Source organism: Lissotriton vulgaris, chromosome 4_1 (genome assembly GCF_964263255.1).
Source record: "Lissotriton vulgaris chromosome 4_1, aLisVul1.2, whole genome shotgun sequence".
Classification (NCBI taxonomy): domain Eukaryota; kingdom Metazoa; phylum Chordata; class Amphibia; order Caudata; family Salamandridae; genus Lissotriton; species Lissotriton vulgaris.
In genome coordinates this window covers 1,230,068,359-1,230,091,415 of record NC_141691.1, presented here as the reverse complement: position 1 = coordinate 1,230,091,415, position 23,057 = coordinate 1,230,068,359, and the positions used below count along the sequence as shown (strand labels likewise).

The 23,057-nt window shown below is 48.0% G+C and overlaps 1 protein-coding gene and 1 non-coding gene across 2 annotated transcripts in view; both read right to left on the bottom strand.

Annotated features, from left to right (window-relative positions):
• NETO1 (neuropilin and tolloid like 1) overlaps positions 1-23,057 on the bottom strand; it is a 149,411-nt gene that overhangs the window by 75,274 nt on the left and 51,080 nt on the right. The gene's annotated exons all lie outside the window — the stretch shown is intronic.
• LOC147723082 (U6 spliceosomal RNA) lies at positions 3,534-3,640 on the bottom strand. Its single transcript, XR_015295380.1, has one exon. It is a non-coding gene; the product is annotated as a U6 spliceosomal RNA (small nuclear RNA).

Below are 23,057 nucleotides of genomic sequence, written 5' to 3'. Positions count from 1 at the left end.
TGGTGAAGAGAGGCCTGTCACAATAAGAGAGGAGCAGCAGGGGCAAAATGAGTGAGCCTGCAGAGTGCTTAGATACGATCAGAGCAAGGCTGCTCTAGGGGACCAAAAACATCCTTGGCAAAAATGTTCAAACCGGCCATGTTCCCTTCATCTATTCATGCTATCTCCCACTTTCTTCCCTCCATCCATCCATTCCTCCATCTATTCTCTCTCTCACTCCTTTCTCTCTTACCCCTCTCTGATCACTTTCTGTTAACCCTCCCCCCTTGCTCTCTCCTATATCCCAAGTGCTCTGTGCACTTACTTGCAGTGCAAAGAGACAGATGCACTAGGAATGACCCTGGACATTCAGAACCGGCCTCCAAGGGCACCAAATGCCCGGTGAAATAGATAGGCCTGTCCGGCAGTGGGTAGGATCAGCATAGCAGGAAAAGGGAAAACTTCCAAGTTATAAAATACTTGTTGGTAAAAAGAAAACAGGTGTTCTTGTCTAATTAATTGAACTACATATGCAATAGTCAATATGCTCCTAAAACAAAGTTAGTTTTGCAAATAATATTTTATCACAATGAAAGTCCTTAAAAACTTGCAAAAATAAATATATTTACTGCTCCTTGAAAGTGCTCGGCTCTCGGGTGATCACACAAAGTTCAGTTCCCGCAGCTATTTGAGTGTTTTCATCAGGACAAGGTAATTTCAAATGAAGAAAGCGCCAGTTTACCAGCGCTGGCTCCTCCACAATGGCAAAGGAGCATCGCCCCACTCCATGGCTCAGAGCCAGCAAATGAAAAATAAAATGATGTTGTAGCATCTTTTAATTATTCATTGCCGTCTGTGAGCCAGAGCTGTAGGGAGGAGTGGGGCCGAGGCATGGAGGGGGGAGAGGAGAGCTATGTGCGCATATGTGTTGTGGCAGGCAGTCTTAGGTTGACAAAAAACACACAGGAGCACTTAGTTTTCTCCAGCCCCAAATGGAGAAACCCCATAGACTCCCTGACCTGGGGGAGCATCTTTTCAGCCCGCTTAGGTCAATCCCTGCGCTGCACTCCTTGGAGAGAGCAGCGAGGGGAATGGATGGGAGTCTATCACCGAGGCTGCCGGGAAGAGAAGAGGAAGCGCGACGTGACGCGGGAGGCAAGGCGGCCGTCAGCTACAGGAAAGTTTTTTTAATTAATATTTTATTACAACCCCCCCACTACCGTCAGGTTACTCGATACCACCCTTTGAGGCGACCACCACTGCAGTTTACAGAGTTGCCAAGTCAAGACTTTATTCGGGAAGATGAACATCTAGTTGATCCCCTTTATGACTTGCAATATTCTGTTGCGGCTTGCACAGATCGGGGGTAATAAATGTACCTCCTTGCTGCTTCTCGACGCGTCTCTCCACTGCGGTCTCACCGCGCCTCTCTTGGCACAAGAACAGAGCACCAAGGCTCCCCTAAGCCAATCACAAAGCTGCAATGCAGTTTTGTGATTGGTCTGAGCGCCGTTGTTTAGCGCTCAGCCAGGGACTGGGAGCCTGGGCATGTTCTCCACCCAGGCTGAAATGCAGCCTGGGTGGAGAACATTCAAAGTGCGCATGATTGTTTGGCTGACCCGAGACGGCCAGCTAAACATTCATGCGCACTTACAGAGTGCTCACCACTTCTCTCCCCTGCTCTGAGAGCAGAGCAGCCCCGCCCGCAAAGCTGCAGCAGAAGGAAAAAAGAAAATGATAATAACAACAAGTTATCATTTTATGTTTCCTTTATTCACTCAGCTGAAAAGATGAAAAGCAGTGGGGAGATGCTCATCCGCCTTAGCAGAGGAGCCGCCACTGGAATATTTGAATCAACAGCAGGGCATCCCGTGTCCCAAATCCACGTGAGATCACCAAGACAAGCTGCAGATGACATCTAAACTACTTGGATTACCTCAAGGATAAAAGAAGAAGAGCAGAAGCCAGCAAAAAGACCGTCGCTTTGCATAATTTAATACTGACTGGAGTAAAAGTACAGCCCTATTTGACCCTGTTGATGCCAAATTTTGATCGATTTCTTTTAACCCGCTTTAGATTGAATCTTGTTTTCAGACTTTTGTCCTTCCCAAAAATGAACTTATGGTTGCAAAACTTACCAACCTGCCCTTGTGATGATTCCTCCGCCCAATCCGATATCCACATTTTATTCTTTTGTAAATTTTATATTACTCCTCGCCGAAAATTTTTAAGCCCCTTTCTTAAAGACATGAATTTAAACAGATGCCGTTTAGCTTTCTTAGAATGTCAGAGAATGGATACTGTTTTTACAGTTGTGGTACTTTTAAGCTACTTTAAACATGTTCTGAAATTGCGGAAAACCATTAGTGTAAATGAAATATAATGATAATGCCCCGGTTACTTACCGGTAATCTTCATTACTCCGAGTATAGTCTTCCTCGCCACATGATTTACATAGTGAGCTTTAGCTCCACAACAGAACCCTCCAAAGCAAAAAGAAACCACCTCCCACCCCCTCCCAACATGGCCGACCAGTCCCACCTGACCTCTATAAGAGGCGGACCGGCCCAACCAACAGCCTTACCTACCAAGCAAACAATGAAGCCGATAGCCAGACAGGGAGGGGGGGAGGGAACTCATGTGGCGAGGAAGACTATACTCGGAGTAATGAAGATTACCGGTAAGTAACCGGGGCATTACCTCCTCGTTAGTCTTCCTCGCCACATGATTTACATAGTGAGCAAATACCCAAGCCAACAAGGCTTCATTGACCACCATAAAAACAACACCACACGGTGATGCAGAGACACCAACCCAAGGGTGAAGTAGAATAAACGACAAGAAAACAGGGATCACAGGAAACCTGAAATCAAGACATAAAGGCAAAGTAGGCCAGCCAGGAGCCGCAACACCTGCACTCCGAACGGCCCCAGCGAAGTCCCCCCGGGACCGAAAGAGTCCCACGAACAAGGCGGGGGACGACACCGCCGACGCCCGACAAATCTCCACAGAGGAGACACCCTGAAGGGGGCCCAGGGCACCGAGCCACTCCCCGTGGACCGACCCTGGACCCCCGCCGGATCCACCGAACCCAGCGAAGCGTAGACAAGGATGACAGCCTGTGGAAGCCAGCGAACCAAGGTGGAAAGAGGGCCAGTGGCCCGAACGAACCGGGCCAAAAGACACAACACAGGCCATCCCACCGGGAAAGGAAAGACGTGCGGCCAAGAGAAGCCAAAACAGCACGCCGAGCTACCAGCACGGACAAGGGAGGAACCTCGTCGGCAGGGAAAAGCGGTAAAGACACCACCCGAGTCCGGGACCCCAGGGAAGGAACCCCGGGAAGGACACGGGGGACATGCCGGAGGAACCACGGTCCGGCAACACCCGCAAGAATGGAGGGGAGCGGAGGCACGACCCCCGCATGCCCCTCCGCCCAGCAGACACCACTGCCACCAGGCAAAAAAACCACCTAAAAGGTGAGGGACCGCAAAGCCCCCGAGGCCAGTGGCACAAAGGGCGGACCCCGAAGAGCTCGTAGAACGAGAGAGCGAACCCTTATGGAACGCTTCACGAATTTGCGCGTCACCCCTGCGCAGGGGCCCAGCAAATCTCCACTGTATCGTACCAATAATAGTATAAGCGCTGCCGAAGCGAGCACCCAAGGGGGAGGCCGGCAGAGCGTCCGTGGGCGAAGGCGAAACAACCCCGGAGCTAAACACCGGACCGTAGAAGGTCCGCAAGGCCACCCACTGGGCCCACAGGGAACCGCAGACCGGAAAGCCAAGTCCCGCCAGGGGACCACGGAGGCGGGGACAGCACCAAGCCGACCGCGCCAACGCGAGAAGGGCGCCCAGTGCCGGGCACAGGATCAGGCCTGCAGAAGAAGGCGGGCCAGCCGACAAGAGCCGGCTCAACACCGACGCCGAGAGCGGGGGACCCAACCACGGTACGGGAAGATCCGGGATCGGCCAGGAGGCTCGAACCGCCAGCTCGCCAAATGAGAGGGTACCCGGGGCGGTGGACCCCGCCGGGAACCAAATACCGGAACGCACCACGACAAGCGCGTCAACCACACGCGGGTGCCAGGCAAAACTTTCCACCTAGGGATACCCCCCCCAGCCTAGGCAGGAATCGAACCCAGGCCTGTGAGGGCCGTCTGCACCAAAGGTACAAGACACACCTATGAGCTAAAGCTCAATAGAAATTCACCCCTGCAATGATCCAAAATGAGTCCACGTGCCGCCGAGGCGAGCACCCCGGAGCACCCCGGCCCTGCCCAAGCGTATCCAGCCGAGGACCCGCGATAACAGAGGGCACGGGGGAAACGCGCACATCAGACTGATTGGCCACGCAAAAGACCGGGCACCACAAGGACCCGGGCGGAGAAACCAGAATCCGGGCAGGAGGGCCGAGACCCCCTCCGAGAACAGAGTCACCGGAGGCAGACCGAGACGAGGCCCCAGGCGCTGTAACACCACCGGGGTCCGGGTGAGACCAGGCAACGAAGGAAGATCCGACTCAGTCGATCCGCCTCCACCTAGTCGGACCCCGTGGAAAAGACAGCCCGAAGGGCCAGGACCGGCTACTCCGCCCAAGAAAACAATCCCCGAGTAAGGTCACGAAAGGAGCGAACCCAGCCCCCTCCACCGAAGGCCGACACAGCTCCACACCACCAGGTCGACCGACCCGACCACGACCTGGGGACACCGAATCACAGGTGCAATTGACGGCAGGTCACCACCTAGACAGGAGGACCGCCAGCAACTCTCGTGCAGCGCGACTGCAGAAGAACCCAATGACCCCCAAACGACCCGGCGCCAAAAGGGCGCCCCCCCCTGAACGAACCAGAGGGGAGGACGGGGTCCAGGCACACGACCCCCGAAGGAGGACAAGCCCGAGACGGGAACCGAAGGAAAACAATTATCAGTACCGCCGGCCATTGAGCCCAAGACCTGCCGAGGCGGGGAATCGAACCCCGGCCCCGGGCTAGACCTCTGTATCAGGGTCTGCCGCACACCACCGCCCGTAAAGCAAGGAGCCGACGGAGGGGAGACACCGCAGAACAAGACGAGGCCAAGACGTAACACACGTCCAGACGGGGAACACCCATACCCCCGCCCGGCGAAGAAGATCCACCAGGCGGGCCAGGTGCCCAGTACCCCTAGCCAGCAACATCCGGTAACCCCAGGCAGTCTCCCCACCAGGAACTAACCGGGCCTGACCCTGCAAAAATACTGAAAGCAGACGTGATCAGGTGCAGGCAGGGTGGAATTGTCCTAGCCCCCACGGGCCCGAAGGCAAACCTAACGGAAGCACCCGCAACCGAGAGTGGGCACCCCCACTCGCAGGCCGGCCACACAGCCTGGACTCAGAAAGCCCTTCAGTGTAGACCAAGGAAGGAGCCGGGACCCCAACCTGTCGACAAGGAGGGACTCCGCGGAAATTCCGCAAGACCCGCAAGGCCAGCAAGCCCGAAGAGCCCAAGAACCCTGACCACCACGGCCCAAGATGGGACGGACTGGAGGCAACAGCCCCCCCCCCCAGGGAACCCCCTGGAGCGAGACGGCTGAAGCCAGGGCCTTGGGACGAAAAACACGGGAGCGGCTGCACCAGTACCAGACCGGGAATAGCCGAAACAGGGGCCCGGAGGCCACTTGAATGCACCCCGTGGAGACCGACCGCCTGTATCCAGGAGGAATGGTCGAAGGACCCCACCCCCGCAAGGGCGGGACGCCCACACACACAGGCGGACGAGGAGCCCGAAGGCAGGCCGTTCCCAGGGGCCAACTAAAAGGACAGGCCGACCAGGGCGCAGGTAGACCAGGCGGCCGAGCCAGCCACGCGGCCACCCGCCCGTGTAAAAAAAACAAGGAACGGACCACGCAATTGCGTGACCCCCCAGTGCCAACAACTCCACAGCGGAAAGTGAGACCAGAATAGCGCACCACACCCCCGCAAGGGTCTCAAGGCGTACGTACGAATGCCTCCGTGGTACCATTAAACAAACCAGGTCCGTGGGAGTATGAGCCCAAGACCTTCCGAGGCGGGGATGCTCTAACCATTGGGCCCCAATTCGCCACTAGGGCCATACACCCCCCCTGGGGTGTGAAGGGACAGCGCGGAAACCCCAGGAGACCCCGCAGACGGTGACAGAAGAGGCCAGAAGGCATTGTAGCACAGAAGAGCACACCGCACACGCGTCCGGCGCCCTAGAAACTCGCCAACCCGAGGGGTCAGGGAGAGTCCACACCGTCTAGATCCAAGACCCGCCGAAGCGGGGAAGGGCACCCAGGACTCGGGCCAGATCGCCGATGTTGAAAAAAACCCCTGTCCAACAGACTGCAGTAAGAGTCTGCACGGGGTGAGGACAAGAGAAGCATCTCTTCACTCAGGTCAAATTTAAATGACATATACATAAAAGAAGCAAAGACTCTCTAGCAAGAGCTTTTACTCTGAGTCTAATCGATGATTCTTAGCGGAAAGGTTTATGAAACCCAATCAGCTGCTCCAGGTGAGGCACTAACACACAACCTCGGCATGGCTAAGTGCAAGTACTGCTGTATAAGTACTGCGCGCTAACTGATTGCGCCACTGGAGCTCACTGGACGGTGAGATTCCACGTACGGAAATTTAAAATCACTGTTTAAAAATTTCCCACCTTGGGATACTACTACAGCACTGGCAGGATTTGAACCCTGGCCTGTGAGGGCTGTCCCCACCAAAGGTACAAGCCTTACCTTTGAGCCATAGCTCCTTGATTGGATCGAACACAGGACCCTCAGACTCCGAGCCTGACGCGATGTCCGCAGCCCTAAGAAGGCAGTACGAATCGTTGCGCCCGCGGGGGAGCCCTGGCGTGCACGGCAGACCAAGGCCATCGCAGGCACCTGATGGAAACCCCAACCCCGCCCACAAGAGGCGGGAGCCAGCCGGAGCCAACCCCAGCGCGGCAAGCCGCCGCGGGCCGTTGGGGAAGAAAAAAAAACAAACAACTCACGGACGCCGGCGCCTCGAGTACCGAGACCCAGGCCGGTCTGAAGGGAGCATCCCGAGGACCCGCGGACAATCGAGGGAGGACCTCCCGCCGAGTAAGTGCCGACCACCAACCCACGGCCAGGTTCAATAATGCCGCCAGTCCACGCAGTGGTCCACAGATCTGCTGTGCCATTTTACACTGCATGAGTGCACACATGCAGCAAAAAAAAAAACGTTACCTGCACACCAGATCGTCGTGCAGAAGCGCTCGCAGCCCTGAAAACAAGAAAAACGCTGTTCCAGGCAATGGCACCCTGTGAAGCACGAGCACCCGTTCACAAACTGAGGTGCATGAAATCATGTCAGGCAGACATAACCTGAAGCTGTTATGCATGTGAAATGTGAGCCCACGCAGTGCTAAACCACACAGCCCTGGCATTCCCAGGAAAAACACGACACCCATCGGGCAGCCCAGCCACCCGACGGGCGAAACATGCAAACTTCATCACAGAGTCATGCAAGCACACATAGGTGCATAAATGCAAAACGGAGCGCTGGACCCCAAAAGCCCACACAGTGGCCCGGGCCCTTCGGTAACGACCTGGGGATACACGGGGATGCCCAAACACCCCCTATCCCCTGCCGCCCCCCCCCTGTAAACCACTGGCACGCTATAGCAGCACGTAACCGGCCCCACAGGACCGGGGGAAGGAAGAGGGGGGGGATTTCTAGGCATAAGGCACCAGAGACCGCTAGAGCAGGTCCACCACCTTAAAACCCCAGGGCCAGCTCAGGCCGGCCCATCTTACCTGAACAGCGCCTCTGGAGAGAATCGCGCAGAACAAAAAAAACAGGCTGTTGGTTGGGCCGGTCCGCCTCTTATAGAGGTCAGGTGGGACTGGTCGGCCATGTTGGGAGGGGGTGGGAGGTGGTTTCTTTTTGCTTTGGAGGGTTCTGTTGTGGAGATAAAGCTCACTATGTAAATCATGTGGCGAGGAAGACTAACGAGGAGGTAATGTGTGTTTTAAGTTACCTTATGTACATAGCGTATTGTTTATGCTATTACTTTCATGGTTAATGATTTTTTAACTGAATTAAGTACTTTCTGATTCTGATTCTGACAGCTAAATTAACAGAGTAGGAAAAGCAGACCTGCGTGATGGATTCTGTGGTAGTAGATATCTTCAATGTTTGCTGATTCAAATATTACAAATTATTGACTTGGCCTCTTCTGCGAATTGGCTCTTGCTTCCTTTCAAATTGTTTTGTCCCGATGATAACACTCAAATTGCTACGGGTCCATTATCTATCTAACGGAATAAAATAAAAATAGCTGGTGGAAATTGTTCACTGATAGTAGTTAATGAGTCGGCCTGACATCGATTCCTGTCATCAAGCTGAGTTTATTTCAAAATCTGATGAATCAAAGTAAATTTTCAGTTTCGAAATCAGTTTCACGAACTCGCTCGTACAAGATCGCTGGGTTGATAATTATCTGCTAAAACAGGAGCCGTTTTACATGTCGTCATCCGAGCTGCTACTGCCCTGGGGTTCATGCGAAGAAACAGCTGCAGAAATGAGTCACCGCAATAGGTTGCATTTGTGGGCAAGAATGGCTTCCGCTGTGACTTCTATTCGCTTTCTTCTGGGGCATGAGTCCCCAAGGAGAGTAAATTGCCAAAAACTGTTAAACATTACTGATCAGGTGGTGGGACACAGGGGACAATGGTGTGGCGAGGGGCGGGGGCGAGAAGGACTTTCCAGAATCGAAGTAACTATAAAGCATACTTCAAAACTGAGACATGCCCTGTTCTCTATTTCACCTCAAAATTATGCGACTGTATACATTTCCCAAAGCCTACATCTTTCAGACGACGGTCGCTTTCTATAGAGTAAATTAAAAGTCCCCATGACTTTCATCCTCTCCCTGCTCCCCAAAAAAGTGTAGGTTCTCCTACACCCCCGGATCATGTTTGTATGTGAGCGTGTTTGTGTTTATATTTTAGTTTTGCCTTACAGACAAATTTTCGCGCCACTAGGTGGCAGGATAGGACCAGAAGAATTCAAAACGACGGCCTATGCTGCAGATTCGCTACGGCTACGTGACGTATCCTTATTGCCTGTCTCAGAAGCATTCGTAAAACAATAAAATGCGTCACTCACTTGTTTGTCGGTTCTATAACGCTCCCACTTGCAGGTTCATCGAAGATTTTTTGTTCTGCAGTATGTTTAGAGCACAGTAAACATATATGACACATCTTTATTACACTGCTGTTATAAATGATCGGTGTTACTCACCGCTGGGCAATAAAATGAAAAGTAGGTAGCTACGTAAGCAGTTCTGCTGTCTTTGCATTCGGCCTTAGTCATAACCCTAAAGCAGCACAAAGAGTCCTGGATAAAGTGTCCTTATGACGTGCACCGAGTTCACTAGGTAATTGGCAATGTGATGAGAAATTCTAGGTTGCAACCTCTACATCCAGGGAATAAATTAAGAAACCCACAAAACCATCTACTGGATTTTTGAAGTAACTATAAGTTACATTGGCTTTTAGTAATACATATAAAAAAGATTCTCCTGTCTAGTCATCTTCATACACTGCTTTGCAATACATTAAACCAAAACATTAGCAATTAAACACGTGCATGGATTTATGAACACCTATCAGTAAATGGGAGAACGTTTGCAATTTTGTGGCAAAGTGCACAAGGAGATTTACTGAATGAATCTCAGGGCTTCATTTCCACTGACGAGTTATGCTAACGAAAAAACCGGCACAGATCTACTCACACCTGTTGTAGTCAATAGACGGTGCAGCACAAGCTGCGAACTGTGACTAGGTTGCAATTGCCGTGGTTGCCCTGATAATGGGGGATCAGTGCTGGATGTCTTGTCATAAAGACTAACCAGTCCTCACACGAGCCTGTGCATGTTGTTACCTGTTCTCCATTTTGTTTAACCTCTTCTGTGCTGTTGACGGAACCGCTTCGTCATCAGATGCGGTGGCGCTGTGCTGATGACGGAGCGGTTCCATCATGGCCCGCCCGTCGCTCATGCGCAGCGCAAATTCCGTGCCTGCGCTGAGCATTCTATTGAGCGGGCGGGGCCATGACGGAACCGCTCCGTCATAAGCACAGAGCAACCGACGCTGGTGACGGAGCGGTTCCGTCACCAACATGCGCCCGCCGCTCTTCTGCCCTGCCCCCTTAGCACCGCAGCGGAATAGCTGCCGCAGTGAAGGGGTTAACAACATCAGGTTAAGTATGCTTGGGGGAGGAGGAGTCACGTACACCCTTTGCCTAAAGATTATGCAAAAAAATGATATAGCATGTGAGAGGTGATGGCAACATCTATAACTACAGATTTTTAGGCTAACAAGCTTCTCTAATAACCCAGTGCTGTCTGCAAAAGATAGTATCTACTACATAGACTCTTTCTCCAGTTGGAAACTTTCTGGAGAACCCAAAAAGTTATGCGAAACATAATGAACAGAAGTTAACTGTCAGCAGCACTCAGAGTTGCTCTTGAAATCAAAAATGTATAAAGTGTTAAATACCTCTACACACCAATGGTGCTTTAGCTGCCCCTTTTTTTTTGTAAAATCTTAGAACCATTACCTGGACCTAGGCTGTACAAAATTAGGTACACAATTATTACAGTACTTACCTGCCACTATGTAAACTATAAAACAAACTAACACACTCTTTGGATAACGTCATGAGTGATCTCATCAATGATGACATCAATGGAGTCAGTTGACATCTCATCAATGATGTCGTAAAGGATGCCATAGAACATGTCACAAGGGATGCCATATGTGAGGTCATAAGCACTGCATCATTAGGCCCAAGATATGTTAGCGTGGCTATTACTGGTGAATTTCTGTGTTTTAGTTTAACCCCTCCCACTCTGGTGACGGAACCGTTCCGTCACGATCAAAGCTCACCCGAGGGGCGTGACGGAGCGGCTCCGTCACCAGCGTGGGAGCGCCGCGCTGCCCCCGCCCCTTAGCACTGCGGCGGAATAGCCGCCGCAGTGAAAGGGTTAAAAGGTTAATGTTATCATTGACAAATTCACCTAAATATAACAGTACATTTAGCCTTTGTGTTTTTTTCAGTGAAGATAGATAGATAGATAGATAGTTAGATAGATAGATAGATAGATAGATAGATAGATAGATAGATAGACAGACAGACAGACAGACAGACAGACAGACAGACAGACAGACAGACAGACAGACAGACAGACAGACAGATAGATAGATAGATAGACAGACAGACAGACAGACAGACAGACAGACAGACAGACAGACAGACAGACAGACAGACAGACAGACAGACAGACAGATAGATAGATAGATAGATAGATAGATAGATAGATAGATAGATAGATAGATAGATAGATAGATAGATAGATAGATAGATAGATAGATAGATTATCTATTAGCCAGTCCCAATGACTTTTCCCTTGCTTTTTTATTTATCCAGCATAACCAGCCCATCTCAGATAGGGATAGTTTATAATTTTAAATAATGGTTCTCCAGCTTATACCCTCTGTCGTGTAGAGAATTAAGTTTCTCATGAATCAACGCTTTTACTTCTCCTTTCTAACCATCCATTCATGTTACAGAGGAAGTTGAGCAACTCAGCTGCACTCAAACGTAAAACACGCAAGCAGCCAATCCAAAACAAACACTAACTGCCTGAAATACATTCACCCCCGTAGTTACAAGTTATATGCGAATTTTACACAGTGATTATGCTTCGTCTACAGAGATAATGAGCAATTACTTAAGCAATTATGTACTATTTTGTGAACAGTCTTACAAATGGCTCACAGACAAAGCAATTCGCATAGCTGTGGAAGAAGCACATTTAATTGAAAGCAGAGTCCATATTTTGTTTTTACTTTAAGGAAAAATGTGTTACAAATGTAGTCCTTTTTTACTGGTGCCAACAACTGTAGGTAAGTACTTTGGTTCATTGCAGATCAGAAACGGAAATAATTTTTTCTTGAATCCGTTCCATCTCATTCAGAAAATAACAAGCAATCGTGCGAGGCTGCCTTTATTCCGGACCCTTCCTGCACATTTCACCTGCTTTTTTCACAGTCAAATTGTTGTTTTGGCAGCATCTCCTTTTTCAGACCCCCAACGCTGGCAATTTCCCTTCAGGATAGATAATTAAAGAAAATAGAGCATTTCATCCGCACTACTGTCAAGTTTTTTTTTTAAAGCAAGGTATTGAAATTGATTAATCCATCACAAAAATGTTCTCCCAGTTTGGCAGCACTGTTTCAACCAAAGAGTTTTAGAAGCAAAGCTCCAGGAAATATTATATATTGAAACTTGAGACACAATCAATTGAATTAACACAAAGTATACCAACAGTATAATACCATACATTTTGTGAATGTTCAGGTAACTTACATATGTATTCATTAACGAGTTGCATCTGATCCTAATAGTAAATATCTGTTCGTTTTAATGTTGGTATGCTCTGAAATATCAAGGTACAGACTCAGCGCCTGATCACAAAACATTTTGGACCAGAGGTATTTTTTGTAATTGGTGGTAAGTGAAGACAGTGGTTAGCATAAACATCTTATACCACCATAACACGAATGCAGGTCTCTGTAGGTAATAACTCGCAACAAGAATGTTAATGCATATTTGTTGTTTGGCATTTTTCTGTGTTGGTGATATTTTCTCTTGCTTTTTGTGTTGCTGTGCTTGTGGCTGTATTATTTCAAGGTGTTGTTGTGTTGTGCCGTGGTTGCTATATTGTCTTCTGTTTTGCCTGCCTTGTTGTGTTGTGCCCTGTTTTAATTGCGTTTCTGTGTTGCTTTGCATATGTAATCGTAATTTGTTTTGCTGTCCACTTTACATTGTGACAGAAATTTGAGAGAATGGGAGCTGTATCACTAAATATGTTTTACTGGCTCTATTTCATGTCCTTGGGGGTAAGTTAAGGCAGTGCTGTGTGCAAACATCTTTTACCACTGTATTATGAAAGCAGGTTTCTGGACATGGCGATGACTCATAAAAATGTTTGCATATTTGTGACAGAGACTATATGCCGGTTCACAACATATTTTTAATGGCACTGTTTCAAGTCCTAGGTAGTAAGTTAGGGCAGCGCTTGCTCCAAACAGCTTTTTCCATCATATTACAATAAACAGATTCTGGAAGTGGTAACTTGTGACAAGAATGGTAGTGTATATTTGTTGTGTGGCTTTTTGTTGTACGGGGTGATGTGTTCTTGTTTTATGCTGCTGTTTTTGAGATGCATTTTTGAATTGGTATGTTTTGTGTTTAACTGCGGGTGCTGTGTTGTGTTGTTTTGATGTGCCCTGTTGTGTTGCTTTTGAATGTAATTCTCCTATGTTCTTCTGTTGATTAGTTTAGATATGTCAGCACATGATGCAACATTTCCAGCCACAAGCAGCCCATGCCTTGAAAGTTCCTATTACAATCAACCATTAACCAATGTCTAAGGTGGTAAAATAACACTGCTCCAGCTATTCAACTACTTAAGATACCAGTGAGTCCAAAACTGTAGCAGAAATTGGTTCTTAGCTGAGCACTCCCAGTGCTCATTTTATGTGATACAACTCCATGTCTTCACTTAGCCTTCCTAGTGCGCACTTTATGTGATACAGTCAACTGAGTTTTTTAGCTGATTAGAAACCTCTTAAACTGAAAAGATTCCTCAGCTGCTTAATAGCTCCCTACATTGAAATGTGTATTTCTTGCTGGGTACAGTTTAATTCTGGTAGGATTGGCCAATGCCCTTCTTCGGAGGACTGGGTGCCGGCAGTGTGTAATTCAATTGCTTTTCAACACATATTCAATACCACTGAAAATTACTCCCTGTTTACCTGCTCTCGGCACTCCTGGGTGCCATATATAACTTTAGTAGATACTGTACCTCGATGATCATCAGGAAAGGCATGTGCAGCCAATCTGATTTGATGCAAGCAGAGGAGTCTAAACATCGGATCAATTCAGTTCAGTTTCAGTTTGTAAAACATTGTTAAATTTTAAGAAAATCTTAGACATGCATTTACAAAATAGATCTTTCTTGAACCAATAAAATAACATTCCAGGTATCATGATAAATACATGCACAATGTGTGGTTTTAAAATGTGAAAGACATTAAATAGGTAACAATTACATAAAAAAACAACAGAGTCCTCTATCAACCAACAGTTCTAATAAAGAAAGCCTCTAATAGAACATCTGATTAAACACTCATAGAACATTAAAACACAAAACTAAAAGCCAGTTATTCTTCCATAGATGTACATGATCTAACTGCTGTTTTTACAAAGGAACTAACTCGAAAGCACGCCTCAGCATTATCTAAAAGTTGCAAATAAAGCAATGAAATTCTATACTGCCTGAACACTAAGGCTATATTCACAAAAAACGCGTGATGACTACTGCAAGAGTAGCGTAACACAACTTTCAACATCGCAGCCTTTGGCGGGAAAATAACCCTATGTCAACGTGGAATTCACAATGCGGTGGTAGCATGCAATAGATACCAGATAACGCGGCAAATTTAAGCCACTCCGCATAAATGTGATATGCGAACGCAAAATAACATGCGATATGGCCAACCGCGGTACTAAAAGTAGTGAAAACCAGCCACAGCCCTGCAAATCTCACACGACTGTCGGGACAATGCACCATAAAAACCACAGAAAAAATACCCCAGAACCAAGCCGAAGCATGTAGCAACATGGATGCACCCTGACCCAGCACAGAGGCCAACTTGACCCCACAACCCCCACAGACTACCAGCAGGAAACAACGGGGTCAGGGAAGGCCAAGGAGAAGACGGAGAAGAAGAGAGAGTGCAGACCGCAGGAAAACAAGACCAGCATCACGGAGGTGACAGAATACTACCAGCAACTGACCCACTAGCAGACCACCTGGATTGCAGTCTGAGTGCTGAGGAGGCCAAACCAGGAGGCCAATAGGCGCCAGCAAGACGTGACTACCTAAACCAGGCACCAACCCGCTGCCAACAGGAAGGCAGCAACTGCAACAGGAGGTGGCAGTCCAGTGCCACCAGAGGAGCTGGAGGAAACTTAGGCCACAGTCATCAGTGTCCAGAAAGTGCAAGGAGTAGGGAGTACGGACATAGCTCTAGAGCACCTGACACAACATCAACAGGGAGTGTAACGAATAGGGATTGGGGTGATGGGGGGAGATGGGCACAATAGCATACATGCACAACGAGGTGTAGTACACTGCACACCCACAATCACCCAGGATCATGTCCCAGATCCCCTTGGCACACTTCAGCACACACACATAGCACGCGCAGCACACCCACATTGACAACAATGTTGAATAACGCTCATAGCCGACACTGTAGAACAGAGGACACAACTGGCTCTGCACATGCACAAAAACATGCCTACTACATCTGACAGGGCCGGAAACTGTGAAATGGAAATGTAAGCGTACAACCTCACATCCGTAATGTAGTCCAAATGTACACTGTCCCAAAGAAGAATCCAGCACCCCCAAACAGTCACAATGTACATTGCCATACAGTCTGCATGCAAATCAGCACAATGCGCCAACATACATGTCAACTCAAAGTCAACATTCACGTCCCCTTCACATCGCAAAGGGGCACACAACACCTTTGTAGTGGGGCTGAGCCTTGCACTTTTACAGTGTTAAGTTAGCATGAGCTTATTAGAAGTTTAAATGCCATTTTACCTTTTTGCTTTCTTTTGCACACGTCACACATGTTAGTTATTGTTTCACGTTAGGCTCAGAGTTTTGCTTCACATGAGAATACCTTGTTTTTCCACATTGCTAGACTTGCTATGTAAGCGCAGTCTGAACAGGGAGTGACGAGGCCTTCAAGGTTATCAACACAGTTGCTTTTGTTAGAACGGATCAGTGCACGTTCTAGACATAACATATATGCAGCTGTGGACAGCTCAGATACTGGCGCCTTTAATAATACACTGTGTAGGCATGATTGAACACACTTGGAGAACTTTCGTATGCTGAGAGCTTGTGCAGAACTCAATGTGATTCACTCCTGCTAAACAATGAGGCATGGGATCGCCTATGCAAGCCTAAGAGACCTTCTGTAGTTATAAAATAACCTACTAGCAAGGGAGGATGAAATATAGGTATATATGTAACCTGTTTCCATTTAGCATTATAAAATGCTTTCTCCCTTTGTATTTTATGGAATAGTAACTATGCTGAAAATCTTATTTCTTATCATATGTCTGCTTGTATTAGCTAAGATGCTGCACCTGAGATCACAGCGTTGAAATACATATTTTAACCTTGCTGTGTCTCCCTTTACTCCCTGTTCTGGACTGGTATGAGATTATAACGAAAGAGTGCTCATGTTTCCCACCTTACCTGAGGTATCCTAAGTCACATGTTCTGGGTTGTCTAATCATTGGTGACTTTGCTATAGGACGAAGAGCTAATGTGACACTGATGCTAGTCTGGTAGGGGATTTTGGGTACTAAGGTGAGTTTTGGCCCACCCTAATTCACTGAGGTCCGGAGTATCTCTGCACAGTTCTGTGAAGGAGCAGAATCCCTGCAACACCTTCAGCAGAGCACAGAATACAACACATCAGTGGTGTCGCAGAGGACCACCACACCGTCAACACCAACGCCCTACAACAGCCCATGGATATCTCACGCAACCCCCCCACCAGGAACCAGTAAGCCAAGCTACTCATGGGGGAACACCGAGCCTGCAACAGACAACACAGCAGGAAGCACCCGCAAGCACAGCTGGCTCACAACACTTCATCCACCCACACATGCCACCCAATGCCATGTGTCAGCACGCCAAAAGGATGTGGCCCAACAGGTGTGGGTGGGGGCCAAACCCCAAAAAATGCAGGACACATACATAGGTATCTATCACCCTTCAGGGCCCACCCACACCCCACTAAGAAGACCCACACTGCCATAGAGACACATGCAGATGCACGTTCACAGTACGGACCCACGCCCAGGGGCGCACAAAGAGCAGTAGCACACCCATGTTGGTTATGCGTACAATGGCCCTGGCTACTCCCCTTATGAATTGAGTGTGTGATGACAAAGCTACATGTCCAAGCTCCATCCCGCTGCCTGCAGTGACATGTCTGCATCCGATGTACACAGCACAATGTAATGTTGTAGGGCCCAGGACCCTCGTGCATACAAGACCACAGGGACACACACAGTTAACATGTTGAACTGGCTATGGGCACATGTGACCGGCCCCTTTACTGGCAGGGCCACATGTACAGTGACGCCTGTGCTGGATGTGTGTGGGGTGAGTGTAAGCCATTCACACAGGATGTCTTATGCTGACAAACACTTTAACATTGGTCACCAGTGCAATGGAAACAAAAAAACACATGCAGAACAGAGTTAACTGCTTAGCAACATGGAGTGACCCAGAGAAAGTCCAGTGGACAGCCAACATGCAAACAGAAATGTAAGTGAGTTGCAGTCCACTGGGGTTGTGACACTAGAGATGAGCTCGCTCATGTGAAGAAAAAGTCTCAGATTGTGTCCCTTTGACATGTTCCTGATGCAGATGCAGTGGGGTGTGTTAGACCTGCATCATCTTCCCCATCAACGTCTCAGGGCCCTCACACTTTTTGAGGTGACATTGCTGCACAACCGCCACACAGAACAAAACACAATCACCAACGGACAATGGCCTGTGGTGCACAGAGTCACTGGCACCTGGAGTTCTGAGCAGGGTATCAGGCCGATGATGGCATCCACGACAGGCCTGAGCCACTCCATAAGTCTGTCAGGACCACCGTTTCAACTCTGGCAGATGGCGGTTGGAGGTGGTCTTTGTGGTGGTGACGTGTGCCTCCTGCGGTGATGCGACATCCGGGCCGGTCTGGACTCGCTTTGATGGGACGGTGACTTGCAGTGCAGTCAGATGGGCCATGCGACCTGAGCTGGTCACCATCAATGTCTGAGGTGTATGTTGTGGAGGACAGTGGAAGGTGCCCTCCAGGCCATGATGCCGAAGGGTTTGATTTTATCAAGAAGCAAAAAATTGAGTAGTGGAATGTGACAGCCTCGTTTTCACCACCAATTTGCCCACTCTGCCAACCCAGTTCAGACATGGCTATATGCAAATCAGTCTGACCCTGTGCCTCATGGGAACAGTCCAGCCCGAACTGCCAAGCCATGTCTTCCCTGGACCGGAAACAAGCTTCCGAGGACCGGTTTCTGGCATTCCAGCCGTCTTCAGCCCGGCTTGATTGAATCCAGTGGCAAAGTGAGCAAGGGACTCACATCTGAGCATACCCTGCCACACTTATGGTGGCCAAAAGAGGTACAAAAGGGGGTGGTACAGCTGGGACATGTGTGCAGTGGATTGCCCCCAACACTTGTGTGCTTCCGGCTATAGTGTATAGTCCTTGCTTGGTCTCCAGTAGTTTCTGTGCATTGTGTTGCACGTACTGGGAATGGGGTGCCAGGGTGATGGTGATGTCCAGGACAGGTGAAGGGTACTTGGATGTGGCTGGCTGGGAGACTCCAGCGACTCTGGCGGTGTTGGTTGGGGTGTGCCGGGGAACAACAGGTGCAGCACAGTCAGGAGCTTGGTGTGGGGTGGTATGTTGGTTGTCTGCTGTGTTGGTGCCATTGGCCTGTTAGTTGATGATGGCCAGGATGCGTAGGATGGTTGTCCCTTTCAGCCTGTAGTGGACAGTGACATTGTCAGATGTCAGGCCTGTGAGGCAGGTGCATTTCCTGAGGGGGCGCTGTCTTTGTCTGCGCTGCCTCTGTGGTGGTCAGTGGGGGTGTGCCGGGGGTAACCCTGGGCGTAGTTTGCGTACTGGCGCTACGCTTAGCTACGCGAAGTGCACTTCGCACTACGCATGCTACACGAACTACATTGTGCAGTAGCGAAAATGCTGATCGCACTGATTGCACAATGCCGGATGCTTGTCAGCACAGTGCAGGCGGTCATTTTCTGCCGCTCGAGTAGATTTGTACTCGAGCGGCAGCTTTCTCAACGCGGACAAGAAGTTTCTCATCACGAGCGGTCGCGAACATACGCGACCACTCGCAATGGAAAACCTGACCTCCCCGTGCTCAGAATCTTGCCGGGAGGTTTATTTCCTATGCTCAAGATTGGGAACTTGATGTTGCTGATCGCAAACTTGTAAAAAGTCTCGCCGGGATGTTGATTTTGCTTGCTCGCGGTCGCCAACTTGACATTGAGGACCGCGAGCTAGCAAAAAATGCCCGCTACGTGCTTTTGCACTATGCTAAGTGCAATTCGCGTAGCGCTTGGTAGCACAAACTACGGACCGTCCGTGAGCGTAGCGTAGTCCTACGCTCCGGCCTAGCCAGGTGGGTGTTGTGACCCTCTTGGGTGCCCGGGCTGCATGATGTGCGGCTCCATGGCATCTGTTGCCCTTCTGATGACGCCCTGGGCGGGGCTCCCTTTTGTGGTGCAGGCTGCCATTGGACTTCACACCAGGTCAGAGCTGAGGTTACTTTCTAGCTGCTAACGTGTCTTGTCGCATGTTTTGAGTTCTTATCACCGATCTGGCTGGTAGTTGTGAATGTTGAGGTGTGGTGTTGTCGCGGATTTTTGCACGGGAATGCCTACTCTCCATCTAATTAGCGATAGTAGCGGGGGTCCAGTGTAGCGATGTTTTTTGCGGCTGTTATCGCGGGTAATCCGGTGCTGTGGACTGTTAGCACCAGCTTGTGAATTGTGCAGTAAATTTATTACGACTTTGGCTGCGCTAAAGTGCAGTTAATTCGGTGATAGCTCCTTGTGAATATGCCCCTAAATTCCTTAAAAAAATATTTTAAAAAATAAATCAAAATGTATCCTAAAAAACGTACAAAAAAACATAAAATGTAGTAAGCACTGGAGGGACGCATCATCACAGTAGCAAACCTGAGGGCTACTATGAAAAATTTCAGGCCCAAGCCGAAAGCTTAGTAATCGGCAAACAGTCTCAGCCTTAAACAGAACTAAAAGAGACCTTTCCCACCAAGGTAAATAGAGATCTAAATACTAGGTATTAGTGCTAATCGCCCTACATTGAATATAATCCTTAACACAGGACTTCTCTAATTAATCCCTTAACCTCTCTGTCCAGCTAAACTCCAAGAAAGTACACTTGAAAATCAATTTATTGTTCTTAGAAAGGGCCTCTAGCATATAAAAACATGTAGAAGGCCAATCTTACGTAAGGAATCCTTCTGATAAGCAAGCCATGGTAGCTGAAACCCAATCCTAAAGGCTAGACAGTTCTTAATAATCTCCTTGTTCAGCCCTGTATAATGAGAGGACCAAATAGACACCCAAAGCATCAAAGTGCTAGACACTTTGGATCCGAAACATACTGCAATGATAACTATGTGTGCATTTATATAGTGTGAGCATGCTTGTAAGACTGAGAGGAGTCTCCTGCAGACTCAATTTTCCTCAAGTTGCAGCAATGAGTGATTAGAGTAGCCCCGCACTCTGGTCCAAAATAAAACAGGGGGAACACACATAGCTTTATAGACAGAGAATAGAGACAGCATAGTTGTGCCGTGCAGACTTGGGACTGCGGAAAGACCAATTCAGATTTTCTACTTTTCCAAAAATTATAATTTAATTATGGGTTTAAATTATAGGTCCCCAAATAGTAACTCAGAAGCTACTGGTAGCTCCCCAATATCCTTGAAGTAGCTCTCCTAAGTGAATCTTAGCCCAATATAAATTATCCAGGACATTGTTTTGGCCTCCAGAACTTGCAATGTGACCATCAGTATCATCTCCCGCTCCAGCAAAGTCACATGGAGATTACATTTGTAGGGCCCACTCTATCAGTTACACTATATGTATGAACAGTGGGCCAGAAAAGAAGAGTGCCAGAAGTGGCCACACCAGGAACCAAAGCAGGGTGGCCTACGTGTGGGCTGGAAGGAGCCAGAAAGTGTGTGAGTTGGGGCATGATCAGCAATAAAATTTGTTAGTAGCTCAAGATGATTTTCCTTGAGTAAAGTAGCTCTCATCATAGAAAATATTTGAGTCCTCTGTTTTAGAATATTGTAATTGGCTGCAGATCCCTATGCCTTCCTTCACCACTCAGAGGTCCAAGACAGATTGGGTCATTCCACCCAAGAGAAATTGCAATGAGGACTGCAAGGTAGCCAGAAGAAATGAGTTAGTTCGTGGGCCTAGATATGACCTGTGAAATTAATATCCATCTGGGAATCTAGTAACAGCATCAGCTCACATCAAAGAATTATCTTTGAGAAAGCCAATATTCCTAGCTTTGACTGCCAAGCTATGACTTTTGCCAATGTATGTTTCCCTTATAAGTTTCTTAGTAAAGGATACCAAAGAACAATAAAACATGACCACCCAAATGTGCAAATGCATGCTGATGCATGAGTTGTTTCACAGGCGGCCATCTTCTAATGGGTTTTATTATAATTTTATAAATAAAACCCAAAGATGGAATTTTGATACTGACCATGGTGCACTCACATGAGTCACCATCTTCGGAGGCTTTTTGATAAAGTAAAAAAACAAAAACAGTCAAAGGTGGTGAACTCTACTCACATGCACACATACCGAGGACCATCTTTGAATTATTTGGATAAAATAAAACAAAAAACATTCAAAGATGACCACCTGTGCCTAAACATGAATTCATACCTACAAGCATCTATCTTTAAATGGTTTAAAAGCCCTTTACAGATAGGCACTGGAAACAGTGCTCGCATGGAACATATTGAAGGCAATCTAAAGCGATGGGTAGTAGGGACGCCTGGGGAGCTGATGGGTAATCTCCATAGAAAAAAAGTATTAATAGGACATTGAAAAAAGGAGAAAGACAATTTCTTTGAAAAAGAGCGACTTAGCATACTAGTCCCTGACACTGAAGGGGACTATTTATCGGAAGATGAGCACTCTATGCAGACGGTAAATGATGCTACTCACGTGTAGTGGAGCCAAGAGCTGAATTGGGTTGATCCACTAACCTCAGCTGTTTGCTGTGGTGCCACAAGTCAAAAGTCCCAGCTACATGTGGGAAGAACATTAAAACAGGGAGATACATTGTACAAGAAGGCACATAGTCTCAACTCTTGGGGGAATGCCCATGAGTGCTGGAATAGGTATCGTCCATAGAAAGATAATATTGTAACGTGTTCATTAGGCAAGGTATTTACCCATTAAGAAGGTTTTAGTGTCCTTCTTAAAGTGTGCCAAGGACAGAAGTCTTCTGATGGCTGGTGGGAGAGAGTTCCAAATCCTTGGCGCAGCTCCAGTGAAGGCCAGATTGTAGGTTTTTTTTTTCGGAAGCGTGCAGGTTGCAGTACTAGGTCTTTGGCGGAACGGTAGTTTCTGGATCCTCCTGATATCTCAAAATTTTTTATGCCAGGAATGTAGGGGAGTTGTTATAAAGAGCTTAGTGAGTAATACAGGCCAGTTTAAATTGGATTATGGCCTCTAGAGAAAGCCAGATTAGCGCTTTGAGGTGGGGAGAGTGGTGGTCGAATTTCTTTGAGCCGGTTAGTAGTCTGGCGATAGTGTTGAGGCAGGCTTTCAATGGGGCCAGAGATTTCTTGGGTAGCCCTGCAAGAGTAGAGCTTTCATATTCCAATCTGGAAATACCTAATACCTGTACTGCAGTTTTAAGGTCGGACACATCGAGGAAGGGTTTTAGGTTTCTTAGGTAACTCAGGTGGAATCTAGCCATTTTGGCCATCGAATTTATATGGCCATGCAAGTTCAGGCTTCAATCCAGGGTTAATCCAATGGATTTCGTCGTTCTACATTTGCTGTATATTCCATTCCATATATGCATTGTCTGTCCTGTTGAGGTTATGCTGATGTTGACAGTATGACCAATGCTGCAATTTTTATGGAGGCTCCAATGCAGTGTGATTGTAGCATTTAGTAACAGCAAATATAATTCTGATGCCATTATAAAGAACCATCGAGTCTCACTATTGCATGACTGGGAGCATGCATATGACACTGTAAAATACCTTTCATTTAATGGGTTGTGAGTCATTTCACTTTGTCTCTTGCTGCATAATTAGGAAAATAAAAT